Here is a 7,055-nt window from a genome sequence, read left to right as displayed (position 1 = left end):
TTACACTACATCTAGAATCACAATTGTGATGAACTGTTCTGTGAGGTCTGTGAGATCTAGTGACGGTTATTGCCACTGTTGACGTAAAACAGACATTTAGTGTTACGTCCAATCTCGCACTAGTACAGCGCGTACGCTTCCGAGCCCATTGGGGCGTAAAACCCAACCGAATCTTTGTAAAGTATTGAACGCTTGTGATAAAATATTGATCCAATCTGGCACTTCAACAATCTCCTTTCGAGCTAAACAAGCGACAGCGCAATGTTTATTCACGTTTCTGGTGTAGCGCAGCGCCCTGTCGGTAACCAAGACTATGCCAAATCTTCATACACGGCGGAGGCCCCAAGTGTTTCTATTCCGTGCACACCAGACCGGCGGGCCAGCTCTTTCGACTAGAAGGTTTGGCAGTAAATGTGAAATGGAACGATAAAATGGCAAAAGGGGTGTTTTTCCTTTTTGAATTCCACTTGTGTAGATCGTCTAAAGCGCACTGCCCGCGTATCGTCACGATCGAGTTTTCCTTTTTCGTTTGCTCTTTTCCTATCCTATGCTTCGTAGTAGTTTTGTTGCGTCTGATTCAACGGCTTATGCACGTATTTTGCTTGAATTTCACAGAACCGAGTATTGCACCGGGTGAGAAGAGCGAATGCGCTCACGAAGCTGCTACCGCGGCCAACTGGAAATTCAGAATGGTACACACGCAACGCTATGCAGCTTCACTTTTTTCATTGACAACTGTGACCGCTTCTGCATCTTGAACTGTAGTCTACTTCGCTTAGAATGTATAAGTTTGCCCATTCCAGGCTGTTATCAAATTTACTGATAAGGGGTTACACCGCTTCCCTGGTATTCCTTGCCTTGTTTAGGTGTGCGACGATGTCTACGTTGCTCGCGCGCGTTAAAGTGTAGAACGTAAAATCGTAAAGTTGCTTCATTTTTTCATTAAAGTTGCTTTTGTAGCGGAAGCGTTATCGAAGTGAGCAGCAGATGCTATTGCCACCCATATCGGAAATCTCCCTAATACTAGTGGCACCGTAGTAGCCAATGGCTGGAGTTGTGTAGATTGTGCGTTGGTTGGGGCAGTGTTCAGATAGGTTGAATGTTTCAAGTTGAAGAAATGTTGAACACTTGAATCGATTTTTAATAGCAAGAAATCCATTAGGTTTCGACCACGGGTTTATGTACCCATGCATAATTTAGAATTGAGATATTTGTTCGCTCTGTTCATCTTAATCTAATACTATCTATTGGATGTGACTTGTTCTCCGCTGATGTTATATATGGTTGCTATGTTTAATAATTGAAGTACCTGTTCGTTTTTTATCCGAGTTTTCCGCTTGTTGACTGTTTCTCTCAGAATTAGTTACTGGAATGTCTGAAAATAAGGTTGGAAATTGAAATAGGTTGTTAGAATGTACGCTAATGGATAGCAATGATCAAAATAATATTAAATAATGCTAATCTAATCGATAATTCAAAGCGTTGATCATCATTTCAGATGAACCAATGTCTTAACATTGTCTACATTTAGGCGTATACAGTCACTGCCGTACACGAAACTTGCGTAATATTATGTTTGTATTTTTAATATTTGAGTTGGTACGATGGACAAATATTCACTCGTTTGTGTTATAACCCTGGTTTGGGCTATTCGTTTGAAGTGCGTGAAAGCGCTCGAGTTGTCTCAAGAGCTTTTTGTATCGAAAGAAAGTTCAAAACTTACTCTTGACTCGAAAGCAATTTATGGACTATTTTTTGAAAATTTTATGGAGAAAAAAAATATTTTAGCGATCATATGGCATTTGTTTACATTTTTACACCACTGTATCGTCAAAATCTTGTTGATAAAAAAAACTTCAAACGATGCACAATGTTTTATCTACTCAAATAACAGTTCTTATCAATTTGCTTTCCGTTAGGTTTGACAAATTTTAGTTTTGAGACCTCGTGTTTAACAACTGCGATAAGGTAAGGTCGGTTGTGTTTCTCTCACTACACTTTACGTGTTCGGAGCGAGTATCGCATTTTGTATTCTATTGGCATTTGAAACAAAAAAAAACGGCCAGAAACAAGTTTTGTCGTTTAGAATTCTGCCAACAACGCACTTAGCCATCAGCCACCGAATTATGGCCGAATGGCGTAGAATCGTGCGTTGTTTGTAAAGACCGGGAGAATGAGAGAACGTGTTAATCCAGTGGTGAGAGTACAGCAATAGCTCGCTAAATATGCATAAGTGATTTTACATGCCCGGCAAATTTGTACTTATGCTTTAAACCTGTACGGTTCAGGGCCCTGTTGTCCAGCGTGTGTGGTTCCCTGTTGACCACAAATGACATCATTGCAGATCACACATATTTACAGATTTTCATCACAGCCGTGAATGTCACAGCAAAATATCTAAATAGCCACTCCGTTGGGGTTGGGGAATTCTCTGTTCCACAGTTGCGCTATGCAGCAACATACATGTGCAGTCAATAAAACACAAACAGGCCACACAGCACAAACACAACCACTCTTGAATGCAGAGGGTTTATGAAGCAGTGGTTTTTGCCACAACCACTCGCTTAGACGAGCGGTGCAACTGGATTAATAGTGTTCTTTCATTTATTTGTTGTTTAATATTTGCCGGTGGTCATTAAATGCTTCATGGCTTTTGCTGCGTCTAAAACGGTATGCGTGTGTCTAATGCACATCTTCCGGTTGGATAACAAGTGTCAACGTGGTATGCAGGTGAGTTTCACCATTTGGATACTGGTATTCGCTCGCAGCATCACCCTGCTGATCGCGTCATTATGGATAACATATAGCGGTTTCACGTCACTCGATCTCTCATCGATCGGTGGAGAGACCGCAATAAGATGCATGCATCACAGCATTACGTACGAAAACCGGCATTGACAATCTTTTTCCTATGCTAATGAGTAACAGCAATCTTGAGACACACCGCGACCGCGATCGCGGTAAGGATGAAGCACAGTATGCATGAACGCTATGCTTTCGGTTTATGCAAATCACGCGAATATATTCCAAAATTCCAGTCGTTATTCTTCGCAATCTGGTTTAAGATATGGCGTAGGTCATTTTCTGCTTGAAATGTCCTAATTCACTCGCAGAGAAAGTTTATGCGATGTTTGGTGAAACTAGTGATCGTACACAACTAGAAGCAACTAGAACTTGATAGACAACTACCTTCACAGCAATTTCCGCTCCAATATGTGATGCCTGTATAACAATGCTGCAAACAGTAAGTTGTGCACGAATGTAAACTCGCGATTGAAATAAAACCTCGAATAGAACGGAAACGACCGAAGTGGGACGCGAATCGATAGTTAGTTTGAACTATGGAATGTGCACTGTTCCGGTAATCACAGCAGATGAAAAACACTCAATTCGATAACTCTGTTACACTAGTCACAACGCGCTATATGATGCGCTGGTCGGATGTGGAGATCTAGTTGACACTCGTATTGAATGGTTAGGACATCACTCTCAGCATAACTGGAATTAGTAGGTCGTATTCTCGCGGCTTATTAGTGCACGGGTGCGACACGTAACACACACGTGGGGCTCTTGCTTGGACGGACGGTTTGAACTTTATCGTTCAAGCTGTAACGCGATACTGTGCGCGACTGGTTTCATCGTCGACATCGTCGTCGTCGTCGTCGTCATCGTAGTCGTCGTGATCGGTACACGCTGCCGATCGCGATGTGATGCTAGCTGGTGTGGCATCGGTCTTTCCGCGGTTTGAATGCTGCTGTTTGTTATTGTCTCTCCACCACGCATCCACTCTCGCGGTGGCTCGTTTTGTCTATTCCCCCTCACAATGATTTTGACCGATTCGGGTTGAGCCCGGGCAAGATGGAGATCCGCGTGTGTACACAATGCCAGCGACCCGTGCTTTATCGCATACATCCGCACAGGGTTACCAATCAACTTTGTTACCTACCACCCTTATTCTAGATTTTTATAAACTAACCAGTAAGCGATCTAACAATCCATTCATTAGATTGCTGTTCTAAGTGAATATGATCATGTGACGAGATGGTAATGATGTTGTTTATGACTTTCGAAAACATTTTGCAAAACATTTTTTACACTACTAGTACTTATGGGCCCCGCGATCTGGAGAGGACATGTAGCTCTGTGTTGTTTTACACTTAGTTTCACATTACTGTGGTAAATCTACGATCGCGTCTCTGATACTTTATAATGTTCTGCACCCTGTCATAAAGTGGTTGCTTGGCTGTGTATGCGAGCTCTCGTCACGGGTCTGCAGCTCTAATCGGCTTTGATGGAGTTAAAGTTATGCTTCGGCTACATTAATACTGTCATACTCATTTGTGTAAACGAAGAGCGGACCGAGCCTGTAGAGAAGTAGTGTTGTGCGATTGTTGCGTTAATGGTAATTAAATGGGTGCACACACTAATGCAATGCGTCGGCAACATTACGGGTTCTAACCACTGGAAATGCGAGAACTGCTGCAGCCTGCCTTCCATTAGGGGTGGTTGGTTTAGAGTGAAACCCCTCTCTTTCGCGGGTGTGCGTGTGTCTGATCGCCTCTTTCCGCGGAAAATAACATACGCTCATGACGCATGTGTTGGAAACGGCATCGAGACGATTCGTTTTGGCCATCTCGTAGTTCGTTTGTTTTCATTTCCATTTCGTTTGACCGATGACTTTGTTCAGGGGTTCCGCCGTTTGAAGGTGGGGTTCATCGTTTGGGTTCGACGGGTGGATGCGTGACAATAGAGTAGCGAAACCAAACAGAGGATGAGAGGTTTAGCCTGGCACTTGATCATTCGTTCGACCGTGTGATCGATACTGGAAAATAAGTGGCATAAATAGGGAAGGCCAGCAGGAAGGGTTGAAGGACAGGGGCGAGGGTAGCATTGTATTAATCAAGAAGGGTGTGGTTTACTTTTTGTGTAATGTTATAACTGTACGAAATCGTTGTAATGAACATTGATTTGTATTATGTTTCTGCTTAAAATAATGTTAGCTCCCGTCTTAAAACTGTGCGCGGTTCTCCAAAGCCAAGTGGTGGAATTTGTTTGATGATGCTCTCAAATATCACGATTTTTGTAGCAAAAGTAACATTAGATAGTATCAGATCGTCGTATCATGTGCAACAGGATTCCCATACAAAGCAGGCAAAATCACCCCCCAAACGTCATGGGGCATTTTGTAGGCAACCGTGTGCCGCGCATACATGAATTGCACACGCAATCATGCGCAAACGATTTACATTTGATTCGGATCACTGAACAGCGTCATTTGTGCTGTAGGTAGTGAAAAGTAATGATAAAAACGACGGCATGAGGTTAGCCGGCAACCACCCCATGCGCACTGAATGTGTATTGCAAAAGGCATCATCCCAAAGGATGCAACATGTATTCCGTTCGGTAGGTTTATTACACGCCTACATATTTCGTTACTTGTTGAGTAAATTGTTTAAACAAAAAAATTTCAATATACCAAAGAACAGTTGCTGGTTTTTACATACAAAGACGAGACGATTGACGTTACTTTTCTTTTGTACGAAAAATATCATTTGCTTCGGATTATCCACATTGCTTGACATCCGAGTACAGCTAACGACTGCTTTCGATACGGAACTAGTCAAGTTATTTTGCCTTTTTTTGTTTTGTTTTTGTCGCCATTCGTTGCGCATCATTGAATCTAGGTGGTCTGGCAGATATATGCAGCAGTGAAACAGAACATCGCTGTACTCATTGTGCTCGAACTTTGCGCATGGAATTTTGTGGAATTAATGCTCATGAGAGTAACATAGCTAGTTCCTATTTTTTCAATTTATTAGCTACGGTATACAGACAGAATGGGATGAAAAAAGAGGGTAAAAGACACACTTTCAAAATTGATTCCGTATTGTTGCATGTGTTTTATGTTGCGCTCCGGATATCGGGAGTGTATTCGTTTCAACTGTTTGAATGTGATGTTGTCAACCTTTTGAAGGCCTGAGTGAAAAGCAAATACGTAGAATCCTCATCTGCGATTCCACCTGTTGCATGTTGAGGGTATTTTAGTTTTGTTATTAGTTACACTGAGTTTTGAAAGTGTTTTCAACTGTATATAGATCTACTGATTAATGTCCCATATAGTGTGACTTCAAATATGGTAATATGACATTGAAATTATTTTCCCGAAGCTGGATAGGCAGACCTTCTTACCGCAGATCGGTTCAGATGGGATTCGTTTCACGGCCTTCGGTGCATAGTGGTCGAATGCAGGCACCAATGGAACTACCACAGGGTTGTATAGACTAAAATACAAAAAATTGGTAGCTTTAGTCTTTTCAATTCCATTCAAACCAATTGGCCTCAGTTTGGACATCAGCATACCATGGAGTACAAAACTGAAATATTTTCCGATTAAAATGTCGCGAAGGTAAACATTGAATAATTGGAATCGAATTAAAGGAAAGGGCTTGGCTATTTCCAACTGTTACGCTATTCAGGTGTGCCCCATTTTCAGTATTGTAGATATTCAATATTGTTTCGTTGCGACGAGGTTTTTCCGTACTGAAACGAGCCCATTTACCATTGTGTATTTTTGTTGTTGTTATTTGCAGCACACTTGCAACCAGATTCTCTCTGCTACTATACCATTGGGAGGTACTACTTCCGTAGCACCGCGACAAATTATTCCATTGTGTTGTGTTTTCCGATGTTCAAGGGGAACATATTGGTAGGTTGGGAACACAGGCTGCTTACATTGGCGCAAATACATTCATGAGATGTTCGTACACGATCATGTAAAAACTTTTTTTTTTAATTTTAAACAAGATAGCCCTTTAAAATTCCCATACTGTGTTTAATTCAAATATCCGATCAAATACTTTACTTGGCCGTACTAAAATTTGATATAATTTTATAGAACACTACTTATCCCAAAAATCACTGTGCATCGAATCGTCTGATGCGAAGCATATGTATTCCTTACCCGCACGTTTTCCCGAATTCATGGCAAAATATTCACAAGACGAACGTTTAATTTGTTTCTGTTGCTCTTGGCGAAATTCCTTATGGATCTGCTG

The 7,055-nt window shown here is 41.7% G+C and overlaps 1 protein-coding gene across 2 annotated transcripts in view; it reads left to right on the top strand.

Annotated features, from left to right (window-relative positions):
- Positions 1–7,055, top strand: part of LOC128302007 (synaptobrevin) — a 57,884-nt gene that overhangs the window by 24,272 nt on the left and 26,557 nt on the right. The window lies entirely within an intron of this gene.

This window comes from Anopheles moucheti, chromosome 3 (assembly GCF_943734755.1).
Source record: "Anopheles moucheti chromosome 3, idAnoMoucSN_F20_07, whole genome shotgun sequence".
In the NCBI taxonomy this organism is placed as follows: Eukaryota; Metazoa; Arthropoda; class Insecta; order Diptera; family Culicidae; genus Anopheles; species Anopheles moucheti.
The sequence above is the reverse complement of the archived record's forward strand: the minus strand, read 5'-3'. Positions and strand labels throughout refer to the sequence as shown.